Here is a 26,234-nt window from a genome sequence, read left to right as displayed (position 1 = left end):
GCCATCTTAAGAAAACTAGCAGTAACGAAGGGTTACTTCAGATGTGTCTATTATTCATAGAAGAGCATTTATCAAAGCAGCATATGCTTTCTGCCCTCTACGCAGTGGACTCCATCCATGTTAGATACTGCAGACTGCCAAGAATCCATGAAATAGCTGATGGCAATCTTGAGAGAGAAAAAAAATCTTTTTTACTTAAGTGCAAAATGGAACAGTAGTAGCTAAAATCTGAGTTCATTTACAATTGGTACGATACATACGGTCAACTCAAACAGCATCGCATAGTTATATTAGGTTCCATAGTGGCAGTATCATCAGTGGGTTACTCTCTGGTCACAGGCATAAGAAATTACTTTTATAATTATTTTTTCAGCTACATACGTTTGGCACTTTTTGTAACAAAAGGATATTTACCAAAGAAATGCTGTCAAGATACTATTCATGAAAGCCACATGAGTAAAAAGAAATGCCCCTTAGATCTGGCTTATAAGAATTAGGGGACCATGGCTGCCTATTAGTCAATGAAAGATATTCAGTCTTACTTTGAATGCCTCAAATTAATTATTCCTTTCCTACATGTATTCCTTTGAAATGGAGTGGACATAAATAATTCTTGATGCCACAGAGCTCCATCTGCATTAATTCTAGACAGCACAGAAAGTGTTTAGAAAAGGAGTTTATAGGGATGTGCAATAATAGTGGTCACACAGCCATTTCAGTATCTGCAGTGACTGTTGCCTTCAGGCTAGGACAGTCAGCAGAACCCAGACCATGGACAAGATCCTACTTCACTTCATCACTTCAACACTTCATCAACCTAGAACTTATTATTCTTTACACTAGAGAATGAGATTTGGTGCCTGAATACATATTTTGGTTATGCTGTCTTTGCAATGTAGTTTTGTGTCTGAAGGCATTAAAAAAAAAAAAAAAAGAAGCAGAAGAATTTAGGAAATACATTCATGAGTTTATTTACACTGTTTTTCAATATTAGTGGTTATTTTATTCCTACAGAAAATTCATGTATAACAAAGGGATAATTACATGTGCCAATGAGCATACAAGCACGTATTTAACTATCTATGCACAGGTACATACTTTGTTCATGGAATTATATGTATGTTTATTTTTGGACTAATAAAAAAATTACATGGGGCATTTACAATTCAGCTCATACTGACAATGTTTCATTAACTTCCAATAATCAATTAATTTTATTCTACGAGACTCCACCGTCTCTGTATTTTGCAAATGGCACTAACGCTCTTCAAATGTCCCAGCATTAACTCATGTGTTCCATTTTATTGCTGCTAAATTTCATGCAATTGTTAGAGCTGCAGTCATAGCTCTTCAAAGCAAGGGGGCTAAGAATATTATTTAAAATACAGCTAGAGTTCACTGTGCAGATGTGTGCCCCTTTGTTTTGAGTTAAGACATGTACTTGAGGGGAGCTGGGGTGGCAATGTAGGGGGAGGAACAGCTTCACCTACCTACTTACATTAAAGGGTTTAATGGCTTCTTATAACTAACCACAGAGAAAGACACTGACAATACCCTTCAGTCTCAAAGAGTTTTAACTCAGTCAGGAACAATACAGTACAAAAGGTTTTGAAATGCTTTCCATTGAAAGTTGTCTGAAATGAATGGGAAGGGTTATGAACATACTGATATTTAGGGCAACTTTGCAAAGGAACTGAAATCCAGCCTTTTAAATTATGCTCACTATTTTCTGAATGTAAGCCTTTGTTCCCTCTATCTGCACATATAAGGTGAGGTTTTCAGCATAAACCCAGACTGCAACCAGCATTGCTTAGCAAAGAGACTCATGCTCCTAAATTCTTTGGTGCACTTTGAAAATCCTGATCTCACTCAGCTGCACCCTCGAAAGTTTTAATATTTACAAATACCTAGAGAGGTTTCCTCAAGCAGATAAGACTTTTGATGAACCAAAAACAATTAAAAGAGCAAAATAGAGATGCAAATTTAGAGGGTGTTTGACTAATTCATCTTTTGTGTCTGCACTGTATATTCAGGGGCTGCTGATCATATGATGATTGGAATAGTTTCAAAAGCATAGGAGCTTATCACCAACTTCTAGACCTTTGAGTATTCCCTGAGTTTATCCCCATATCAGAGGGATCAGTTTCATATTAGTTCTGAACTTTGGCACTCTGTCTCTCTAACTGCAGGATGAAGGGAAGTGCAGACCCCTGGAAGTAACAAAGCTGGAAGGAGCAGAAATTGGTGTTGACACCAGTCTGGGTAAACCATTTGTTTTTAAATGCATACCTCAAAGTGGAAACAGGATTTTCTACTTCTGTGCAACTTCCAACCAAGAGATGAAGAGGTAAGTGATCTTTCAATTTATAGGTTATTCTGGTTTGGGGAGAGGGAGTCTGAATTTTTGAAGGATGTTCACAATACTTGCCTTGATCAGTAGAAAATAAAAAACAATCTGTCAGCTACTATGGAAAGCTGATGTTTCTAATTTTCATTTGCAGACATTTCAAAAATTATTTTCCAGCTTCACAGGTTTTTTGATGAGATTTTTTTTATAAAGTCTTTAATACTTGTGCTTTGCTCAAGATCCCCTTGAATTTTTATCTCCAGAAGATAATCTTCACCCATATTCTCATGCCTTCTCCCCCACTGCTGTCTTCAAATGGAAGTGTAAATCTTCCTGTGGATGTAAACTTGCTTATCAGTTATTTCACATGAATGATCTCTTTTCTGCCCAACAAGGACAGTGCTACTACTAAAGACAATCCCATCTTCCATTTCCTTTTCTGTCATTCTGTCATATTATCATTTTAGTATTTTAAAATGCAAGCATGCCACAAAGTCATATTGGTTCTGATAAGAGGCAATGAGTTTGGGTTTGACTCAGAGTTAGACTAAAAAAATATTATTCTTGCACTTCCCAAAACTATAGCTGACAAAACAAAGAGACTAAAATCACCCAAAAACACAAGTATCAGTTTTTTTAGGCTTTATTTTCAAAATGTACTAAAACATAATCTTATTTTCCTTTTTGGTTTTTTTGTGAATTATACAAAATATAAAGCTTTTAAGTAGGATGACATTTGGTATTCATCCACCCATCTTTTACTATAAAATAGCACCCACTATTGTAATATCAGAGCATTTTCCACTTCCAAATTGTATACCATCCATAGCAGAAAAAGAATATCTTTGCCAACAAATAGCTTGCTTTATTCTGTAGTCTCCAATTTCAGGATTCTTTACGTTCCCCACAAATTCCTTATCTACATTATAACAAACACACAGGAAGAGTGATTATTTAGCCTGACATGTTGAACTATATTCAAAATATATAGATTCCCTTGTCTGCAATACTGCCTTAATCTATTACAATGTGTTACGCAGCAAGCTTTGAGACTTATTTTTCTGCAAGTTAGCAATGTTTATTTAGATTTAATCCACTACTTTTCTGTCTTGAAGCCTTGAATGTGTCCTGAAAATTGCACATCCCTTTAGATGCTGTCTGTCAGTAACAGTTAAAAGAGGCAGTGAAGCACATTTATTCTGCTCTACCAAACTAAGATATTCTCATTTTTTGTCATCATATAGGTGGCTGGAGGCTATGGATAAAGCAGTGCATCCTGTCCATCAGGTAAATCTTTATTTATATGAGAAGCATGTGTATATCAGATTGTCTACAAGGCTGAGAGACAGTAGATGTATTCCTATATGGTCAGGTGCAGACAGCAACATGGAAGCTGCACACTTTTGTTCTGGGCTGCTGGGACGTGAATCAACTCCAATCTAAAAGCTGTATACAGACACTATTGTGACTCAGCAAATATGCTTTGCTGCCATATGGTGGAATGAATCAAAGTGTTCCCTCTCCAGACATCAGCAGCTTTAAGCTGGTTCAGAAACATAACCTAAAATGAGGGTAGTGGGAAGGGAGGAAGGGAAAAGACAATTTTCACAACCACATGTTCTGCCCTAGGTAGTACTATTTGCAGTAAAGGGAGAGAAGGGCTATATCTTCTTAAGTATTCCCTGTAAGTCTGCCTTGGTTGCAAGCCACCTGCTTTTCCAACAGAATATGAGGAAGGCAGGGGGTGGGGTGGAGTGTGGGGAGGGGGGCTGAGTTCTTCTTTTCTGTATTTTCAGAGATGAAGAAAGATAAGTTAGCTATTAAACTTTGACTTATCTCTCTATCTCTTTAGACAGCTATACTGTCTACTGGTCCCTATGGCTGGGAGAAGCATAGGCGTAATTGATCTTGAGCTGCTACAGAGATACCTTGGGTCAGCCCAACAGAATTTACCATGAATTGACTGACCCTTGAACTAGAAACTGCAAAGCTAATTTTAGTACTTCCAGGGTTGGAAGCACAGGGGTCAAAGCCACTTTAGCCTTCCCTTTCCTGGCCCTGTGATTCTTATTCTTTCCTCCTATAGGCAGACCACCTTTATAAAAATATGCTGTTGATCTGTAAAGTCTTTTTTTAAAAAGGTTTAGCTACTGAATCAGCTTGGGTTTTAGCAGGAAGAATGTGAGGCTCAAACACAGAGTAAGTATCAAAGTCTACCTTTTTTGCAAATGAAATAAAATCTTCAGTAAAAAATAAGAAAATTGCAAGGTACAAATTATAACTTGCATTAATGCAGTGCAAAAACAAAAACAAAAACAAAAACAAAAACAAAAAAAAAAAAAAAAGAAAAAAGAAATTTACTTTCCTCCTTCTCTCAACCCAGGGCACGTGAGTGACTCCTTCAGCAGTGTGCTTTACTGATGGGTTTCCAAACAGTGAAAGGAGGTGTTTATTGTTACCTTAATTCTTTTTCCACTGAAATAAAATTGACCAAACATGTATTTCTTTTGGCTTCAGCTTTTAGATGAGATTATAAGTGCGAAACCAAATTTGTTTCCAAGTATATTCTACCAGGCAGTGTTTCTTAAAAGAATACAAAGGAATCCACATATTTGAAAACAGCAAAAATAAATCAAACTATTTAAAGTATGTACCCTAGCCAAAAGAAACAAAAACCAGCCTGAGCCAAAAGAGGGGATAAAGGTACACATACACAAAAGAAAACACATCAAAAGAGTCATTCTTTAGTGTTACATGCAAAAATAACTTGTTGGATAAAAAATTCCAACATTATATATGCAGAAAAGGTCTCCCATGCATTCACCCATTAACAACACAGTAAGGTAGCCCCTTTCTGTGCTGCTGCATCTTATTTTTGACTGCTTTATCTTTTTTAGTTTTGTCTTTGAGCAAACAATGTCCTTTTCTGGAAGAAATGTTTGATTTCATATGTCGCTTTCATTGCCTAACCTCTGTTCTTAATGAACACTATATCTATTCCTTCTTTCTAACTGGAATTTCCATTCAGTTGAATAGAAAAGCTTATATTTTCCTTCTTTTTTGTTTGCTATACTGTTTGTTACTGACTTTTTGCAATAGCTAGTGTGTTACAGTAGGGCTCACAATGATTTAACAGACCAATATACTTACACCATGTCATCTTAATGAATCTACAAGAATAACTATTTTATGAATACACCTAGTTTACTGAAATTCTCTTCTGCACTTTGCTGCAGTAAGTCTCAGCAGGATTCCCCACTCATAACAAAGAATATAGCTAGCTATATTGTGCCAGGTCTTTTTTCCATCATTGCCTTGTCAAGGATACTAAAGAAATATCATAAATAAATGCAAAACAAAACCCCTGTGGAAACAATCAGGATGCTATTGATATTGCACACATTCTCCCCATGGATTTCAAATGACAGTGACACTGTGATGCAGAATTTGAAATATATATTGCAGATGAGCAAAACACACTAGGAGAGGCTGAGTTCCTAACACCTCTCAGATTTAAAGGAAAAGAAGAAATGTTTTAATCTCACATTGGACAACTTGGTCTTATTAAACAACTGTTTATTTTTTCCTGATTTTATTTTTGGATTCTCTTATCATACAAATAGCCTGTACAATGACAGTGTGTCATGAGTTGAGCTTTCTCTTCACCTGTAAATGAATAATTTAGGATAATTTTAGTAATGAAAAAGACTCTGCTTTCCAGAAAGAGATGGGAAGACATCTGTAAACATTTCATGTGTGATGGTGCTTCCATCCAAGTCTGAGTGCTGTATTCTGGCCTCAGACACCACCACATTTTCTCTGGAACCCAGAGGGTAGATGGTGAGCCTTGTTTTGCCAGATTACACACAGTAAAGACTGCTGAAGTCAGGCAATCAACAAGACAATTTTTTTTAAAAAAGCTTCTTCATACAGCTTTGAAATAATCCTGTTTCTATCAGCAAAACTTGTACTGAAAAACAAAATAGCTGCAGAAAAGACAAGTTATTAAGAAGAAAGTAGAAGCTGGTCACTATTTGTCATCAAACATAGGTTTTTCTAATTGCATTTTCAGTGTTGACCTTTCAAATTATTTTCACAACCAAAACTGATTTCCTAGCAGGGGACTAGAGCTTGTATCTTTTACTACTAGCAGGTCCTCCTTAATTTCTTACCAGAACTTTTCATTACAACCTTACTTTACAGAACCATGTGTGGGTAGATGTCACACTGCATAACACTACACTTCCACCCTTGGCTATCAAAAACCCAGAATGCCTGGGCCTCCTCCACCAGCTGGACAGAAACAAAGACATCTGGATTCAGCACTACTGCATTCTGAAGGATGGCTGTTTGTACTTTTATGCCACTCTCCGCTCTACACCTGCCCAAGGTAGGAATGGCTGTTGGATTTTAATTGATTGTTAAAGCAGAAATGTTTCACTGCAGTTTCCAGATTTTTTTTCCAAATTTTTTTTTCCAAAATTTTTTTCCAAATTTTTTCCAATTTTTTTTTCCAACTTTTAGCATTAGTGACAGTTTCTTATCAGCAAATTCACTCTATTCTGTGAAGGTGAGTGAAGGAAGACTCAGTCTCTTTTCATAAAATAGTCACCTCATTCCCCCCCATCTTCTTTCCTTTTCCTTCCACGGTCTGAATTTTTCTTTCTGGAATGAAGCTAGTCAGAGTCGGACCTCAGGAGCAACAAGTGCCACCTTTCCAAAGCACTTCACAGTGGCTTGAGGCAGTCCCACTGATAGCAATCTGCTGAAAGCTGTTGACTCCTGCATCTTAGGTAGAATCCTTGGAGGGAGGGACTTGATAAACTCAGAGTGGTTTCTCTGCCACTACCAGGTTTTCACATGGCCTTCACAAAGCTGGGGACCCCCCCATCAACAGGAAGAACTTCCCTACTCCAGCAAAGGTTGGTGCTCCAAGGTGTGGCCATGGTCATTTGCCATGGTCATTTGCAGCTAAAGCTGCCATCTAGCAGTTCTCCCCATACCAGAAGAGGGTGTCTGGCCACTCTCTGAAGGCAGCAATGTGAGGCTATGCGGGTCAGTTGCAAGTAGAGGAGCTGAGTTTCAGGCACTGAGTAGAGTCTGCAAGAACAACTCTATGAAAGTCATTATTTAAAAAAAAAAAGAGGTGCCCCAGGGAGAGAGGGTGTCAGGACCTCCAAATGCACTCTCCCTGTGCTAAGGAAGCTGGCAGTCAGAAGAATCAGAAAGAAAATGCTGTTGTACTTTTGCTCACTAGCCAGCTTTCAGATCAAAAGGGAAAACTGTTTTCTTAGAGTTTATTCTATTTGCCATGATCAGGCAAGAGGTGTTCCACCTCATAGTCTATACCATTTACCTGGCACTTTTCATCTGACAAAGGCCATACATATGAAACAGCCACTGATTTCCTCTCTACATGAAACTGAAGCTAAGGCTTGCCCAAAGCTAAGTGATGAATCAGTGGAAAGGCAAAAAATTAAGTACTATGTGTTGATGACACCCAAGCCTATGCTCCTGTTGCTAAATATGTCACTTTGGTGTTTAAATATTCTACTACATATAAATTCTTGTATACGGTAATGTTTTCTCTCTTGTTATTGCAACTATTGCTTTTTCTAATTTCACTACACATTCTCACTCCTCCTGTATCATTCTCAATACATTAATTGGATGGTCTTGTCACTGAATGTGAGGGCCAAAAACAAAAATACAGACCCTGAAGACAATAACAGGAACATTCAGCTGCAGCTAATCAGCTCTGTGGGTCTTTTTGTCTATTCACCATGTATGTATAAAGTGAACATATACGTGGTTGTGGTGAACTGAAATCTGGGGGAAAAAAAACCCAAACCAACAGCTAAAATGAAAATGTCATGAAGACCAAATTCTGTCTGATGCCCCTCCTTCTCAGATGGATAGTGTAGCCTGCAATGATGTTCCAGTTACTAATGGCAGCAAGGGGAACGAATGCTGACTCTAGGATCTTTTTTAATGTTGAAATTCATACACCTTTAGGTTTTGAAGGAAAGAAAAAGAACATCAAAAGCTAGAAAAAATATTTTGCCACCTCTTATTTAATGAAAAGCTAAATAAAACTATACTGCTGATCATTTGCTGGACAGGAAGCATGTTTTACACTATTTTCAAATCAACTTTCAGAAGAAAACCCTGAACTTTCACATTTTTAAATATTTTATATGTAAAATCTGTACAAGTGCGTTGAAACACCCAACACAAAGTATCTGAAAATCCAATTTGCAAGAATTGTTGGTACGCTTGCAATTGGCAGTAATTTCATAAATGGTATCTGCAGTATACATGATGCTTGCTATTTTATTCTGTCCAGGTGGCCTTTACCTACAGGGGTACACTGTGAGTGAACAGTCTCTGGGCTCCAAGAGATCTGTAATTGAACTCAAACCTCCATCTGAAGAATTTAAAACTTTCTACTTATGTGCAGAGAATGTAAATGAAAACAAAAGGTAAACCAAACTTTTTTTTTTTATTTTTTTATTTTATTTGCCAGACTTTAGGAAAGCAGGAACACTGTAGCTTGGGAAGATCTAGTGACAACTTTTCATTCTGTTTTCACTTGTTCCCACAGATTTCTGTTTAGTTGTAGCTTTAGTCAAACTGCAGTACAACTTGCTGGCACATGTGAGTCATCAGTTCTGCTGTTGTCAATGCTGGAACTACAGCAAGGCTGACTTGCAGAGGTTCAGAAAGAAACCTGGATAAGGTTCCTTTTACAATGATGTGTGGGTGATTACACTAAACAGAAAAGCTATGGTACCTCTCATTAGAGATAATGGAAGGTATATCCTCCTCATTCCCAAGAATTAATTACTTCCAACAATGACCATTAGAATTAAAAAAGAAGACTGGCCTATGAAATCATGTTCTGAAAGTGAATTTCCTCATCATAATCCAGCCAAATTCCACAGCTGTCAGTGGCAGTTCTTCTTGTCTAAACCCTACTAATTACAGGATTTGGGTTTTAATTTAATGAACAAAGGACAAAGCTTTTCAGTATGTTGGAAATTGGTGTTAAGATATGTTGCTGTTATAGTCAACTCCTCTGTCTCCTGCCTCTCTCCAATCCACTTACTATCACCATATATAGTAGCACAGCTGTACAAACACCATTTATAAAAGGCATATTTCAAAGAATATAAAAATGCATGCATAACACTTGATCAGAGACAGTCGTTAGTCTTTCATTTCTTCTAGGTGGATTACAGCTTTGAAAGCTTCAATTAATAAATGGTTACCCCTACACCAGGCAATCCAAGATTTCATGAACAGACCACTGGAGGAGACAAGGATGTGAGAAGAAAGGTCATTTTTTTTCCCTCAATTTCTGTTTTCCATTAAAAGTTCCATGCTATGTCTTATGCTTCATCTGAAAAGATGCTCTAGCAGCAGGTAATCTTTAGCATTGCTCTGCATTCACAACTTTTGTAAGCATTAGAAAATAAATGTAAATCAATGTTGCCGCCTTTGTGGCTGTCCTTATTTTGTGTTTCTACTTCAACTCAGACCATGCATAAATTGTGTTTTACAGCAGCGAACTGACATCAGTATTTATCTGCTGTAGACAAAAGAGGAAGTACTGTATTTCAACATATATTTTGTACTCCCTGGTGTTTTATATCTGCAACCCTTTTTTTTTGCAGATGCACCCTTTACAAAGATTTCTGCTTTTCCTTCCAGCATCCATATGTGGGTTTGCCTTTAAGTTTCTAGATGGTGCACGGCTTAAGGTTGGGAGAAGCTGGGCTGACTGAAAGGCTAGCAGCTACATACAGCACGCCTCAGGGAATGGAATAAATTTGTATGATTTGGATGAATACTTTTGTTCTTATATTATCTTAACATAAATTTTCATTTTAAAGTGATTTTGACTTGGCCATCTGCCATGACAGCACAGCACATTTGTGGGGAGAAATCAATTCAAGAATCGAAGACATTGTTTCCTCCAAAGTAAGCAGTAAGAGACAGCACCATAAATCTTCATCAGGGATATCAGGGTTAGACATCTGTGGTTATTACAGCTGGTCATATACATAGTGTTTGACATTATTCTCTAACATTAACATAATTCCTCCCATGAATAAATCTGGGTATTCAGTTTCCAAGCTTCCCAAAATACTAATTCAAGTAAAATAACAAAGGTTAGTTCGATTTATTAACTGAATCCAGATGCTAACTAAATATCTCATCCTAAGAAATTTACAGTTTAATGCTGCAGCAAAGTACAGAAAGGAAAAGAATATACACCCAATACAGACAAAAAGATTGCCAGTTTGCAAGATTTTATTACAAAGCCTGTGATACTTGGTCTTCTTATCACGGTCCTTAGACCTTGAGATCAACTGAACACACCAAAACCTCAACTACTTGCTTGCTTTTATTATTAGCCTGGAAAATATCTAAAAAGCTAAAAAAGTAGTGGCCAGTGGTGCTCCCCCAACCACCAAAAATGTATTCTTTCAGGAGATGGACTCATTAGCTTTAGATGTTTGAAGTAATAGTACTTCAAAGAAAGCTGTTTAACAGTCCACATGGTTTGCTACAGTGATTTCAGTGATTTAATTAAAAAATAAGAATGGTTAAAGAGTGTAAGCAATTTTCTGAAAACAGGCACCCAAGCCCAAATATGTTAACATGCTTGCCTTGTATAAATCTGTGCTTTGAGGTAAAATGTATAACCGTATTTGAAAACAAGCAGTCACCACAATCAGATTGTACATTTACTGCTAGTATTTTGAAACCTGTCTGTTCAGAAATTAAATTCACATTTCCACTGCAACTCAGAGAACAAGTAATGAAGCAGTTATAAATTACTTTTTCTTACTCTTTTCCACATTGGAGAAAATAACACATATGGGTCAAGTACAAAGGCTGTTGACTTGAGAGTAATAACTGTTAACATTTCCTAAGGAACAGTTATCCAATTCAGAGTGACAGTTCAGAGCTAGGAAGCAGAAAAACAAGCAATATGTAAAACAAATGCAAATAAAATGAAACAGAACAAATGTGCTTCCCGTTTAAAAAAAAAAAAAAATACATGGGCAGGGTGGTATCCATGAGCAGATTGATCATGCCATGATAATCTCCTTATACAGGCTCTGAATTGACATCCCTCTGGGACCTGGTTGTTCCTTCAATTGTTACTAGCTTTTTCCCTTTAACAAGTGCACTTGCAGCCACCCTCAGACAGAATCACATGATCACCAAATACCTTGTTTTTATAAATCTTTGAAGACACATATGATAATATATGTGGCACAAAGAAGTGACAGGGATGAAAGATTCAGTGACCTCAATAGCAAGGTGCAAAAAGAAAGGAGCTATTCAGTGTGAGTGAAGTTTACAGGATAGGGTCTGTTATTGTCTCACTAAATTTTCACCATTATAAAGTGCTTTATAAATTAGAGTGATTTTCCCGCATAATTGCAATAATTTCCAAAGTATATCAGTGTTACTGTAGCAATTTGTGCTTTATTCAGTATTGTAAGCAACAAATATGAAAACTTAAAAATGTATGTACTTCTTCCCATTTTTTGTCAAAAATGTATCAAAAACGCCTCAAGTGTACACCTGTACAAAATACAATCAAATCTTATTGCTGTTGTAAAACTATGTGTTTACACAGCAGACTTCTTAGGGCTCTTTGCTTAACTGGGTAGTGTATCAGCAGAGTTTATTTAAATCTTTCTGTTTAATGGACTTGATGATTTGTCGTTCTCTTCTGTGATTTTATACTTCCAAAATCAAATAAAACACTAAGGTGTAGTAAACTTACCATTTCTAAAATGACCATCAACTTGGAAAAATTATGAAAGATGTAAATTATTAAAATATATATATATAAAAAAAACTATTGGGCTTTGGAGTTATCGAGGTTTTAACCCAGGAAAATTGAGGAGGAGCCAAAGGCAAGCTTGCTACATTTCTCTGAGCCAAGGCTGGTTCCTTTCTGTACATCTGAGAAGAGATTGGAGTAGCCTATGGGCTCTTCTCATTTTCCCGTGAAGCAGCTATGATCCCCAAGGAGGTACGCTGCCATCCAGTCATTTTCGTAACACACTTCATGTCTTACCATTATTACCAGGACAAAAAGCACTTTGAAAAATATACTGAGGTTTTTCCTCCATATGTATCAATAGCATGAAAATTGTCAGCAGAGGAAGTAGCAAGATCTCAATCCTAGTTACTGTAGCTGATATTACTGTTATTCTTAACAAGTATTCACACCACTTCTGGAACAATATTTCTAATATGAGTTATAAAAGTTCACTGAGCTTGGCATACATATGACTACAGGACAAAGGTTCATCCTGGTCATAAAGTGGGCCATGCCTTCTAAAAAAAAAAAAATGGAAGTGGGATTGTTAACTCTACATCCTTTCCCTAACAAAGCCAGATGGTATTTTTCATAACGAAGCACTAATGGATCTCTTATCTCTAGTGAATGTCCATTTCTTTAGTCATGCAATAATACCTCCTGACGGTAGGAGAGAGGGTAACAAAAGGATACCCAGATTGCTCGCTTTACCCTTCAGTATTTGGAACAGCTACTCCAAATACCTTTTATACTAGTGGAAATATAATTACCATGCACCAAATGTAGAGAGAAGCAATGAAGAGGGTTTGGGTAAGGCTTTTGTGGAAGAGAGTAAAAAAACCTGGATCTCTTTGGCAGGGAAAGGCTAAGGCACTGGATAAGGTGATTTGATGAAGAAATTGCAGTTGTTCAGTAGCAAAAAAAAAACCCTTTCACTTATCCCAGGGCAAACTTGGCAGTTATGTGCTAAAGTTACTAGCTGGCAGGTGTGGTTAAATGTGGAAGTTGTTTCTAATTCTTTTAACAGACAGGAGTTTTATTACACAAGTAACCTTACAACATGCACTATTTCAGTACCATGCAGTTTATCTTTACCAGTTTATCTTTACCTGTTTGTGATCTTTAAACAGGAATGTTTTACAGCCAAATAAATAAAAAAAATGCCTTTCTTGAGGCAAAGGGTAAAGCCACAAGCAGAATTGCCATATCCATGCTCTTCCTGGGTAACAGTGGACCACAGCAAAATGCACACTGCGATGTCAGCGTCTTGCTGAAGAACTACTTTTCCTCCAGTTTTCTTAACATAATGCATGCAGTCTGAGGGCTGAGATGTGAAATCTGCAGAATACTACAAATTGAGTCCCACCAGCCAAATAGATGGTCTCAATCTTCTCTCCGTTTACAGTTAAAACATATGATTAGAAATTAGGATCATGCCTACAGTGCTTAGTACTTTACAGAATCGTATCTGCAACAGCAGTTTGCATCCTGTTGATTACATATGTGCAACAGCAGTTTGCATCCTGTTGATTACATATGTGACTTTGAGACATAAAGCAAAAGCATGCCTTTCAAGCTAGACTACAGCACACTTAATTAGGGGTTGAAACAAAAAAGTAAAAAGTTGTGGGTTTAAAATGGGTTAGAATTGAGTCTGGATGCAAACTAAAGAAACAGTTTTCTCAATATCATTTCACCTGTACTTCATAAAAGATATTTTAAGAAAACCTCATGTTTAGTAATTTTTCAGTATGAGAGTTCTCAGACTTCTCAGACATATGATCGTTAATCTGTAACATATCTTATAAACCACTTCTATAACACTAAAAGCACAAACAGAAGTGCTTGGTTGTTTAAAAAAATTTAAATAATAATAAAGCAAAACACTTCTGGTGATACCCAGAGCATGAACAGAAAACACATGAACTTGTGAACTTAAAGAGCATCAATGTTAAGTTTGTTAAACAAAAATGTCCAAAGACACACCAGTCTTGCATTGCAATGTTGTAATTTGCTGTTGATGCATCTTATCTCCAGCTGCAGCAATAAACTGGGAAAACTGTGTCAGTTTAGCTGTTTTTACCCCCAGGTGCTTGTTGTCATCCTCACTTGAGGCATAGATACATGTTAAAATGCCACATTTTATGAGCCAGAGGAATTGTCTGGTAATTCTTCATTTTCTCTAATGCAAAATCAGTTGTCATAGTTTAAATGACTGTTGACAGCTTTACTTTTATCTTCACATGAAAAAATGTTGGAAGAACAGCGAGAAAAGGGAAAACCCTACCTCCATTCTGAGAAATGGAAGTCTTTCTTGGCCTTCCCATGGGACTAAGAAAGAAATACACTCTTTTCTTGAAAGAACATGAAGTAGAATGCTACTTTTTCCAGTCTTCAAGTTATTTCAGTAATGTCAACAGAATGCTATTATCTTTATATTTTCAACATTTCAAATGGGAACTCAGAAATATTCCTGAAGGATCATGAAAATAAAGCCCCCGGAAATTACACACATCTAGATAATACAAGGGGCGGGGCGGGGAACAGAGGTACATATTTTGCTATGAAATGGAATTTGAGTTAGCTATCAAAGAAATAGTAGTCAGCCATGACATCTCCAAATCCAGATTTCTCCAAAGGCTGATGGAGTTTAGATTTAAAACATCATTTAAAGTTCCCCTCTGGAATCTACATTTTAGTCCCATTTTAGCTTTTGCTTCAATTCCTTCAAAAGAAAGCATGGAAAGTGAAACTGGGGTATGCTGCTTCGTTGCTGTCTCATGTCAGCAAGGGATTAGCATAGCTGTGCAATCACTGTATTGCCAGTATCTCACCATGGCACATTTGTTTGCATTGAAGACTTTATATTTATTGCTAGATACCCCCGCATGCAAGGTTTTCCTTTCACAGCCAGGAAAAAGATAATTATATTGAAACTAGACTGTTTCCATTAGCAGAGTATAATATTCCACTGAGAAGAAATTGGGTCATCTACTTGAAGCATGATTTATTCAGATGGTTTGCTGCACTCCAAATGGAGCTCATTTTCTGACCTGTTCAGCAGAAAATACGTACAAGATTCTGCAGAGGGAAAGCCACAGAAATCACCAAGGCATTTTCCACAAAGGGCTGAGTTATTTAGCAGGAAACACTTTGAGGCCACAAAAACATTTTTGCAAAGTCCGTAATTCCCTTCTGTAGCCTGTTTCTGAAGGATAAAGGCACTGGGGTTAGTTTTTTCCCTTCTTTGTCCCAGACCCTGGACTGTCATTTACCAGAAGCTAAAAGTAATTTTATTGGAAAATATTTTTCAATTTTCCAGAGTTAATCCACCTTTCAACTACAGCAATGATGAGATACACATTAGCCAAAGTCAAAACATTGTAGCAGTCTAGGACAGAAATCTGATTGCCTAATACCCAGACTTTGCTGACATGTGAACACTTATGCCCACTCCCTCTGTTGGCATTGTACCCATTCACAAGATGACATTCTAATTTTATCTGAGTGGAGGGGAAGGATTTCAGCAGTATATAGAATTTGACATCTCTTGTTCAAGAGGATCTTCTCAAGGGCAATTTATGCCAGCCAAGCCAGATACTTCATAACAAAAGAATTTCATGCTGACAGAGCCAGGAAATACTTTCATTTTTCTGGGAAAAAATGTTGCTTTCACCTAAAGGTTTCATCATTTAGGAGAAGGTCTCCTGTTAATGAAAATACACAGGAAAAATGACCCAATGTGATTTCGTAATACTCTAGGGCAGCTAGAGGTTTTGAAAATTATATTTGGTGGGTTTTTTCATTTGCATATTATATTATAGGATGACAGTTGTAGCACTGTGTAATACCATACCTATTTTTATAATTTATAACTTAATGTTTTATTAATTTTACATTGCTGAGAACAGCTGTTACCTAGCACCAGCTGAAATGTCTTGTTTTCATTACAATAAACTGCAGCCACTATGATTTAGAAAAAATGTTTGAAAACCTGATTTAGAAGAAGACACGTTTCAATAAAGAATAAATGGTAAGCCTTTTTACACTTAAAAAAATAATAAAATATTTCAAGTATAAATTAATATCTACATTTCTAAATTAAAATTATCTGAAACAAACATTTGGAAGAAGGATACTCTGCAATAAATTTTTGAACATACTTGCCCTTGTCCTATCTAGGAACAAAAACCAAAACTTGAAATGTGATGACTGAGAAATAAATTTATTAATTTTGAGCAAATACTAAGGGACATACAATCAATTACTGCTTTTTTTTTTTTTTTTTAAATATTCTGTTGGATTCAGGCTGGGATTTTCCTCTACATACTGTCATTGCTCCAAATTCTGAAATAGGAAGACATGCAACTTTTTAGCAACACTACAAAGTCTTTAGCTAAATATTATTTCTTTAAAAGCTAACCTCAAATGATAAAATGCAAAACCTGATAAACCATTATAATTCCATAGGTACAGAACAGCTGCTGAGCTTGTAGCTGCCCTCAGGATTTTAGCAGGTATACTATGCAGATTCAACAAATTCAGGTCACTACTTTGATCTTCATTTTCACAAATAAAAAGTAAGTTTTCCTGACACAGGACAAGAACAACTGTTCAGTGCTCTCCTGTTGCCACAGCAATGGGTATTCTAAAATAATATGATGACAGATAATCGTACTCAGACCCAATATTAACCTGTTATTTTACTACTTGTCAGCTGCCATGGGACTGTTCTTACAATTAAGAAGTTCTTCTCCACACAGGGAGAAATAAGAAAATTAAGTATTGAGAAGATGGACAATTTCCCAGGGTAGCCATTAAAGACTCCACAGGCAACTACTTCCCCTAGGTTGCACCCCCCCGTCAATGAAGCGTGATTCCCCTTTCTGCAGACTTGGAGTCCTTTTGCAGAAAGACCAGTGGATGCACCACCCTTGCATGTTCTTCCTCAGATTCCTCACCAGACTAGAAGGCCAGATAAGTCAATACACCATACAGGGAAAACAGCTTGGTCAGCCTGTTCTGGACTCTCCACTGACATGAAACAAATTAATTATTTTCAGCAGGAATGAATTATAACCACTGAGGCTCTGGGCATTTTGGTCTAGGACGCATACCAAACCAGAGGCAAGGTCTTTGATGATTCTATACAACCGCATTTTACATTGAAAGTGTTATTATCTGCCAGCAATCAGCAAGCACAGCTAATGACTTTCCTACAAGGAAATTTGGCACCATGGACGTGTTGGTCAAATTACACAGAGCAAAAAGACTACTTGCTGGCAGCCCAGTGAACTGAGCACTGAAAAAATGCTCATAAAACAGGTAAACCTTAATTAGGTAAATGTCCTGAAATTGCTTCTCCAAATAAACAGTTGCTATTACTGCTGCAAAGATGGTTTTGACACAGAAATGGAACCACTAATTGGAGATGAGGTAGTATGTTCGCAAAGGGTAAAGCATGGATCTGGAAGGGTATGTCTCTAAGTGCATATCTATAGCACACAAGGGAGCAGGCATCAGAGCTAGTAATAACTCACTACTGGAAGCAGCAGCGCAGCCAGTGCAAGGCTGTATGACTGCTGGAAGCAAGGTCCAGTGTGCCTCTGTACAGCACCGCGTGAAAGAGCCAGCACACCAGCTTGTACTTTGTGTTTCTGTGTAGGATAGAGGTACCACAAGTTGTGGTTCACAAACAAGTTTGAAAAACAGCCTAGATTTTGCCAACAAAATAGACCTCACTCTAGGGAAATAGCAAAGCAATCTGATGAGGCAAAGGATCAAAGCAGTAAGAGCCACCAGAAGTTTCCAAGCTCAGTCTGCAAGAACCAAAGAAGCAGCCCCAGCCAAAACTACATTCATTGCAATCCACTGTCAAGGAGACAGCATGAAAGCTGGGAAGAAAAATATCCTGGCCAAAAACTACAGTGCAAAGGTAGAAGAAAAAAAAAATTAAATTAGGTAGTCACCACTAAGTAAAGAGCAGCAGTACACACAGTGACTGTGGATGCACAAACATCTAAAGGGAAAGGAGGATTCTCACAGTGTAGTTGTAGCAGGGGTAGGAAAATCTGCCCTAGTTTGACTTTAGCTATTACCAAACACAAGACAAGCTGGCATTTATCTCTGCACAGGTTGCAAATGAGAATAAATACCCATAATCCCTGCAAAACTGAATTCCAGCCTGCTATGCCTTTGTGATTGTAAATACCTGTGCTAGCAAAACAAAAGTTTACATATTTATGCAACAGTCACTCTTTCCCATGCATTCAGAATACATTCACTGCTGCAAAGGCTGCTTATCTGCAGTTACTCTGTTAGATCTATTCATTGCCGATTTATCTGGACTGCAAGCCAAGTACAGGATAATCCCAACAGTATCAATAAGTAGCAATAACGAGTGTAGAAATATAGCCAGATGCTTTTAAAAATCATAGGAGCCATCTGTGGGAAGAAACATAGGTTGTAAATACGACAGGAAAGTGAAAGGAAACACTGTCTCTTTAGGCTAATGGCAATGGGTGGATGTGTAGGAGTTCCACCCACAACAGGGCAGCGCAAGCAAGGTAATCCCATAGAATACATTCTATGTGAAAGCAGAGTGAGAACAGTCACCTCTCTCTGTCAAGCAGAAAAATAATTCAGATCAAGGATCTTGATTTGAATCAAGGATCCTCACCAAGTGGACAAAGTGGAGTCAGCTACACACTTTTCTACACCTGACAGAAACACAAACAAATATGCAGGAGCGCCAGAAGAGTCATTGCATGAAGAACCCTTACAGAAAGCTTTACAAGGACAGGGTGTCACAAACTCTGGCTAGGGTAGATGAGCAGCCTGCTTGCCGTGAGAATCTGGAGAAGCACAGCTGCATGCTGACACAGCATCCTGGAACAGAGGAGACATTATCTACTGCAAATGACTGAGGATACACACCTGTTTTATCAGAGGGAAAGTGACTCATTGTTTCTGCTGTTAAGAAAGGTTCAGTTCTATCCAGATAGATAAGCTGGTGCTGACAAGGCTGCTGGGTAACACCAGTGGTGCTGGAGCCTCAGCTCAGCCCCTGAAGGCTCTCTGATGCAATCCTCTGTTGGGAAAAGTGCTGTGAGGCAAGCAACAAACACCAAACCAACCTCGACAACTGCTGAGCAGACTTTATGCAAAGCTGAGGAGAGCTGAAATCCTTATATTTAATACTCATTGGCTCCTGCAAGGATGCCAGTGAAATCCCAAAAGCTGTTAAGCAAATAGTCAAACCCCAGGTTATAAAAGGAGCTCTACAATTTAGAGGGATAGCCAAGTATTTTTCTAGACTCTGTGCATTTCTACAGAAAACCTTGACAGAGTTCATCTTCCAAAGATACAGAGAAGGCTTCAGCAAGCACTTGAAAAAATGAAGAAAGTCGATGCTATCCTGAAGTCTTTACAAACCTGAACAGCACTTAGACCTGCTGTTAGAGGCACAGTTCTGGTAAATCCAGTAAGCAGGACATGGCCAGCAGCACACAACCTTTGGCAGGGAAAGGGTCAGGCCAAGAGGAAGCCACTGGCTGAGTTCTTGGGACTGAAGGACCTCATTAGCTCATCCTTGAATAAGAGCTGCACAGGAAGCCATTAAAAAGCATTTTGAAAAAAACCCACAGAATATTATTATCAGCATGTACAGCACTAGGAAGAAAATTCACTGATGGCAGCAAGTGCATGAATATCATTTATTCTCCATTGTGCAACATGAGATTAAGAGTTTCACAGCTGTAGGTTAGAAAAGCTTCCCATTCCTATGCAAGGGTCCAAGCAAGCCAACAAATTACCCAACAAGCCAGGGTGCCAAGGCAGCAAATAATCCACAGTTGGACACATGACAATGAAAAAAAAAAATCCTTAAAAGTCATTGCGTAGTACCAAAAGATAGACACCTTTAGTAAAGGCAATATTTTGTGTGAAAGCAAACAAGACATTCTGCTGGTACACTAAGAGCAGACATCTCAAGATGTGTGTGCTTCCTACTAGGATATTGAATCCTGCTCACAACAAGCAAAGGAGTATATCTACTAACCAAATCTGAAAGACCAGCTGAAAGTACTTATCTGTAGAGTGTAAGGAATGTATGGAAATGGATATTAGAAAGACTGCAGTAACAGAGGACAGAGCACTTCATTCAATCCAAACCACATTTCAGGTATAGTCAATATGAAAGGTGTTCTCACTTTTCCATCTTTCAAGCAGAGATAATACTGCCTTTTGTCTGTCTAATCCATTTATATTTTTTTGCTCTTTGGAGCATAGAATCTATTTACTATTCACATGCAAAGAATCTAGTATGAAAGATATATTCTTATGGTTGTAACACCGTAAGAGAACAACAAGAAAAAGAGAGAAAATGAAAATTAGTATGCATTTATATCACAGACAGCATCTCCTCATGCTGTCTAGCAAAAAAAAATTCTAAGATTAAACTAAAATTAACCTACAAGTTAACTAAAATACCTCCCTATCAAAGCTGTCCAAGGATCAAAAAGGCCTTACTGCCAATGACCTAGAAGAGGATGAGTAGTAAATGCTAATTGCTCCTGAAGATAATTATGTCAAAAAGAAAGATTTCACACCTTTAACCACCTAAATGTCCTGCACTTTAAGAAAAAAAAAATTAGAAAAGCTCAAACTGCTGATTTGCTGAGGTGATGATTAGTTGCTAGAAACAATGAGAATAAAGGTCTATTCTTGAAGACATTTTAAAACATATTCTGACATATACAGATAACAGCGCTGTACAGCTAAATAGCAGATGTATATCCTTTGTTACAGGATACTATGCAACTTTCATAGAAAACTTACTTTGACCTCAAGTTTGGACATGAAATTTAAGCACTTGTTATCAGTTACTGAGATCTGTCAGGAGCACAGCTCCAGCTTCTGAGACTTCAGGCCAGAGGTAAAGGATAAAAAACAGAATTAAAAAAGTAATGTTTCCATTGTTTTAAAACTTTCTCTCTTTTCATTTCTTGTTTTTCAGTTGGTAGAATGAAGAAGGTATTGTATTGTGGAAGGACTGTTATACAGAACATTATTTTTAGGTTCACATAGCAATGATGTAATATATTTTTCTATTTTTATCTGCCAGAGTCTTGAGCTGTAAAGGATTTTTTAATTATATACTATTATGCATATCATAATAACCACAATATGCTAATTCATTTCCAGCAGTATAATAGCCTATAATTGCTGCTCAGAGTTGCCTCCACAGAGGTAAACTGACTGAGATCCAGGAGGAATAGCCAGATAACAGGTTTGAAGAAGCAGTGATTTCTCAGCCTAAGTGGTACAATCTATCTAAACATGCAAAAAGGCCTATGGTTCTACACTGCACAGCATGCTGCCATGCTGACCCCCAAGGCTGCTCCAGACAAGCTAGCTGAGATACCCAGAGCAGCATAGCTGGGTGAGTGCAGTGGTATGGTTGGGCTAGTAGGTGACAAGCTCGCTTAGGTGTATCTCAATAGTGGTGTGTTGTACATGCAGGCTTTGTACCAAGTCTGCTGGTGCAAGCCTGAGCTGAGGCTTAACAGCCTAGGATGTCCAAGCCCTTGTTGGTATAAAATGGAAGTTTGCAAAAGGTAGTTTCCCTGTGCAGTGGATTATAGCCCACTATAAACAGATGCAAAACATGCTTCCTGTTAACAGAAAGAAAGGTAGTCTCCTTTAAAACAGGTTTGAGATGCTGCATCTGGAAATTAAAAAAATTAGACTTTCATATGAAAAATTGGACACAGCACAGTTAGTAAACCTGTTATGGAGCATTGCAGTGACAACTGACAGACAGAAAAAAGAAAACTTGGTAGTAAGAACTAATTGTTCAACAATCAAGGCACATTAGCATAAGGCCAGTGGGAAGAAGCAAGAGTTGCTTGAGCTGTACATGTTAATGTGGTATAGGTAAAACTCTCTCATTATTCGGCTCACAGGACAAAGGAGAGATCATAGAATCATAGAATTGTTTAGGTTGGAAAAGACCTTTAAGATCATCCAGTCCAACCATCACCAAGTCCACACTAAACCAATTAAGGGTAGATGAAGAACAACAGGAAGTAAGTTTAAGTAAACGTAGAATTTAATCCTGGGTATATAAAGGTATCTCATCCCATTCATCATGAAAATACTATGGAGCATCTACATACAAGGAAAGAACAGGTGAAAAGACTAAATAGTATAAAATCTTGGAAGGACTAATAAGGACATACACTGACAGATTTGTAACCAAATTTATTTATTTGTACAGATAAACTACTATCAAAAACATCCTTTATTTCACAGTGTCTTGTAAGTTGTTTTGCTTGAGGTTTGACCAAGGCTATTTAAAATATTCACAGTCAACATTATACATGCACATGTGCACAGACACTCTGGAAGGATTGTGTTGCTGTCAATACCTTTAGTTTGATCCTTATTCAGGTCACCCTAGACTCTGTGGGACTGCACTGTTGTTTACTGTCTAGTAGCTCAGGCATTATTTTCTCTGGAGATAGCTGCCCGGAAAGAATCTTTCAAAAGAATGGAAACTCTCTAACAAGAAACCCTCAAGGGAACAGTTTTAAGATCTCCATACTAGCTGCTGAAAGGATAAAAATGTATATGTATAAAAATATATATATATAAAAATGTATAGGACACCAGACCTCTCCTAATTGAAAGCGTGAATTTTTTTGGTTTCAGTTTATTTGCTCATTTGTTTGCTTAGGGGCAAACTGGCATCCTTACAAAAGCAGTGAACCCAGAAATTTCAGTTCAGAGATGTGCAGCTTGATAGAGGGAATTGCACAGGGAGAGCTTTTCTTCTCCTGCCCTTTGCAGCTTTAGTATAATTGCTGTATTGGTGGAAGAACAAAGGCTAAGCAGGAATATCCATATGTATCCACAGTGTGCAGCTGCTTTCCCTTAACATCTTGTAAACGGCACTGCAACAACTAAAGGGAGACAAAGATGGTCAGAAAAATGGAAGGAGTATCAGGAGCAGAAACAGACCAGGGAAGAGAAGCAAAACAAAGGTAAATGGAGAAATTTGTGGAGTACAGGGAAACATGGGACAAGTGAAGTATGATGCCAGTGAAGACATCCAAGAAGGTGGCGGGGTAGGCCAAGCTGCAGAATGTAAGTCCTTTAGCAAAGCTGCTGCTTCATGTGGACTGAGGGAGCAAGGCTGACAGCAATGTAAAGTCAGCAAATAAAATATTGTTATTATTGCATGCACAGCGAAGACATCTGTAAATGTTTCAGGCAGTGATGGGGGAGCAGAACATTCTATTTTGACAGATTCTCCTTGCTTAAGACACACTGTCATCTTTGTGTAATGGTGGATACCCCTAAAAACTGAAGAAAGTGGTAACTTAGTCTCTTCAAACCTTCCTCTCTGCAGCAACTCTGGAGAGATAGTCATGAAAACTGTAACCTATCTAACTTAAATAGGTTAGCTCACTTAAAAATTGTCTCACAGAATAAATGTTTGAATTCCTATTTCAGCTTCTAGATGACCTTGGAGTGTCAGTGTGAATCACATGAAGATGACAGCAGGCTACGTGCTGCAGAATGAACGGTTTGTTGCAGCAAGCTGTTGTCAACAAGCCTGGTAAAAGCATGTGACCTGCCCTACAGAGCAGTATTATTCCCAGCCATTCATATGTTTAAATCATGTCTGTGTACACTCAGACTTCATTTTCTTTGCCTTCCTTGCCAGTAGCAATCATCAGGAAATGCTTAACTGTGATACCTCAGATCTACAGATTATCTCTGGTGCTACCTCATTCCCTTGTGGTCTCTCTCAAAACAGAGAGTTTGTGTTATGTGTTTGTGTTGTGTGTCTCTCTCCTTGAGGGGAAAAACAAGATTAATCCCTTTTAAACAAGTAAACAGAAAGGGGTGTGAAACGTTAAAGGCTTTCCAGATCTGTCATTGTCACCAGAAAGCTTTTCTTGCCCCCTGTGGAATTTTATACTAAATGCATTTCACCAAAAAGCCAATGAAGTTGCTGTACCTATGCCTATACCTATATAACCATATAGGTATCTACCTATGCATATACCTGTTCTTAGAGGCAGCAGAAAACAGTAGATCTGAGCTTCAACTTGGAGCCAAAATCAAGCTAGTGAAATTCAACAAGAAAGCCATGCTATCTGCTTTCATGATAGGCAGCATCTCACTTTCCATCTTGTAACCAGAAAAACTAGACTGCAGTCAGGGAACACTCCTTAGTCAACCTTCTCCAAAAGAAATCAGCATTAAAAACCCAAATGCCAAAGCGCAGAGACTTTGATGGTGTCCTGCAGAGGTAACGTCAGAGGCAGAAGGTGAGAGTAAAACTACGCCAAAACCATCTATCATTCATGTACAATTCAAAATGCAGACAGCATTCTCTAGCTACTGAAAAAGTTTCTTGAGCTTCATGATCCACACAGCTGACTTTGTACTACAGGGTTACCTTGTCCCTGTATGCTTTCCAGCAGAAAGCTTGAGTGTACATTTCACTTACCAGTCTGGCAGCCACAGAAGAGAATGATCAGAAACGTTGAAAAAAATCTCTGTAATTACAGCCCAAACACACAAGACAATGAGCCTCTTCCACAGTGTGTTGAAATCATCCCTGTTTTCCACACCCTCTTCAAAGGTCACCCTCCTTCCCTGCAAATTTAATAAGTTATAATTAGCTTAGCTGAAGTGTCTCACCTTAGATTTGGATTTATAGCCATTAGTAGAGATAGGAGACTGGATGTTTTCCCCTGCCAATATTCTTCTAATAGGAAATCCAAAATTTCCTTTCCACTGAAGCAAGGGATAACATAAACTAGTTCAAGGCAGTATACCTTGTATACATGACCCAGAAATATGTGATAGATTTTAATGGTCTTCAAATTAGACATAATATATACTTACATCATTTTCATTCACTCTGATTAAAAGTTTCAGACAGTATTTCCTTTCCAACTTTTCCTTCCTTCCAGTGCACATATCATCTAAATAAGTTTATCTTAATTATTTTCATGTTGATTTTTTTTTTCTTTTTAAATGGGTGAGGAAAGCAGCACAGAAGGAAACAAACTGAGACTGGGATAAACTAAGCACATCTTGTTTCAAAAAAGATCTTCAATTTACATAGCTTCTTATCACACCAAAACACATTTGTGCAATACATCAATGATAACAACACAGGTCTGGAAGGAGTAGTGTTTGTTCATTAACAGTACCTGCAGAATCATAGGAGGACAATACATAACAGATTGCTTTTTTTCTGGGATCTACTGAGTTGATGGCCAATACTTTTCTCATATTCACGTTCTTGCCAAACAAGCAATGACTATTCTAAAGATATCTGTGGCAGGCACTTAGAGCCAGGTTTTCAGGAGTGCTGAATATCCACCCCAGCAGGAATCAAGAGAATCTGCAGGAACTTGGCCTCTCTAAAAAGTAGAGCTATAAATTTCAGTAGATTTTCTCACTGTGCTATTGTAACAAGTTACAGTAGCTCACAATCCCTATCTACCTTGTGTCGTGGTTTAGCCCCAGCCAGCAACTAAGCACCACCCAGACACTTGCTCACTCCCCCTACCCCAATGGGATGGGGGAGAGAATCGGAGGAGTAAGAGTAAGAAAAACTCCTGGGTTGAGACAAGAACAGTTTAATAACTGAAATAAAGTAAAATAGTAATGCTAATAATAACAATATAATAATAACAATATAACAATATAATAATAATAATAATACTATACAAAGCAAGTGATGCACAATGCAATTGCTCACCACCCGCTAACCAATACCCAGCCAGTTCCCAAGCAGCAATCACTGCTCTGCGGCCAACTCCTCCCAGTTTCTACACTGAGCATGAAGTCATATGGTATGGAATAGCCCTTTGGTCAGTTTGGATCAACTATTCTGGCTGTCCCCCCCTCCCACTTTCTTGTGCACCTGGCAGAGCATGGCAAGCTGAAAAGTCCTTGACTAGCATAACTAGTACTTAGCAACAACTAAAACATCAGTGTGTTATCAAC

This window comes from Pelecanus crispus, chromosome Z (genome assembly GCF_030463565.1).
Source record: "Pelecanus crispus isolate bPelCri1 chromosome Z, bPelCri1.pri, whole genome shotgun sequence".
NCBI classification, from domain to species: domain Eukaryota; kingdom Metazoa; phylum Chordata; class Aves; order Pelecaniformes; family Pelecanidae; genus Pelecanus; species Pelecanus crispus.
This window is presented reverse-complemented; position numbering follows the sequence as displayed.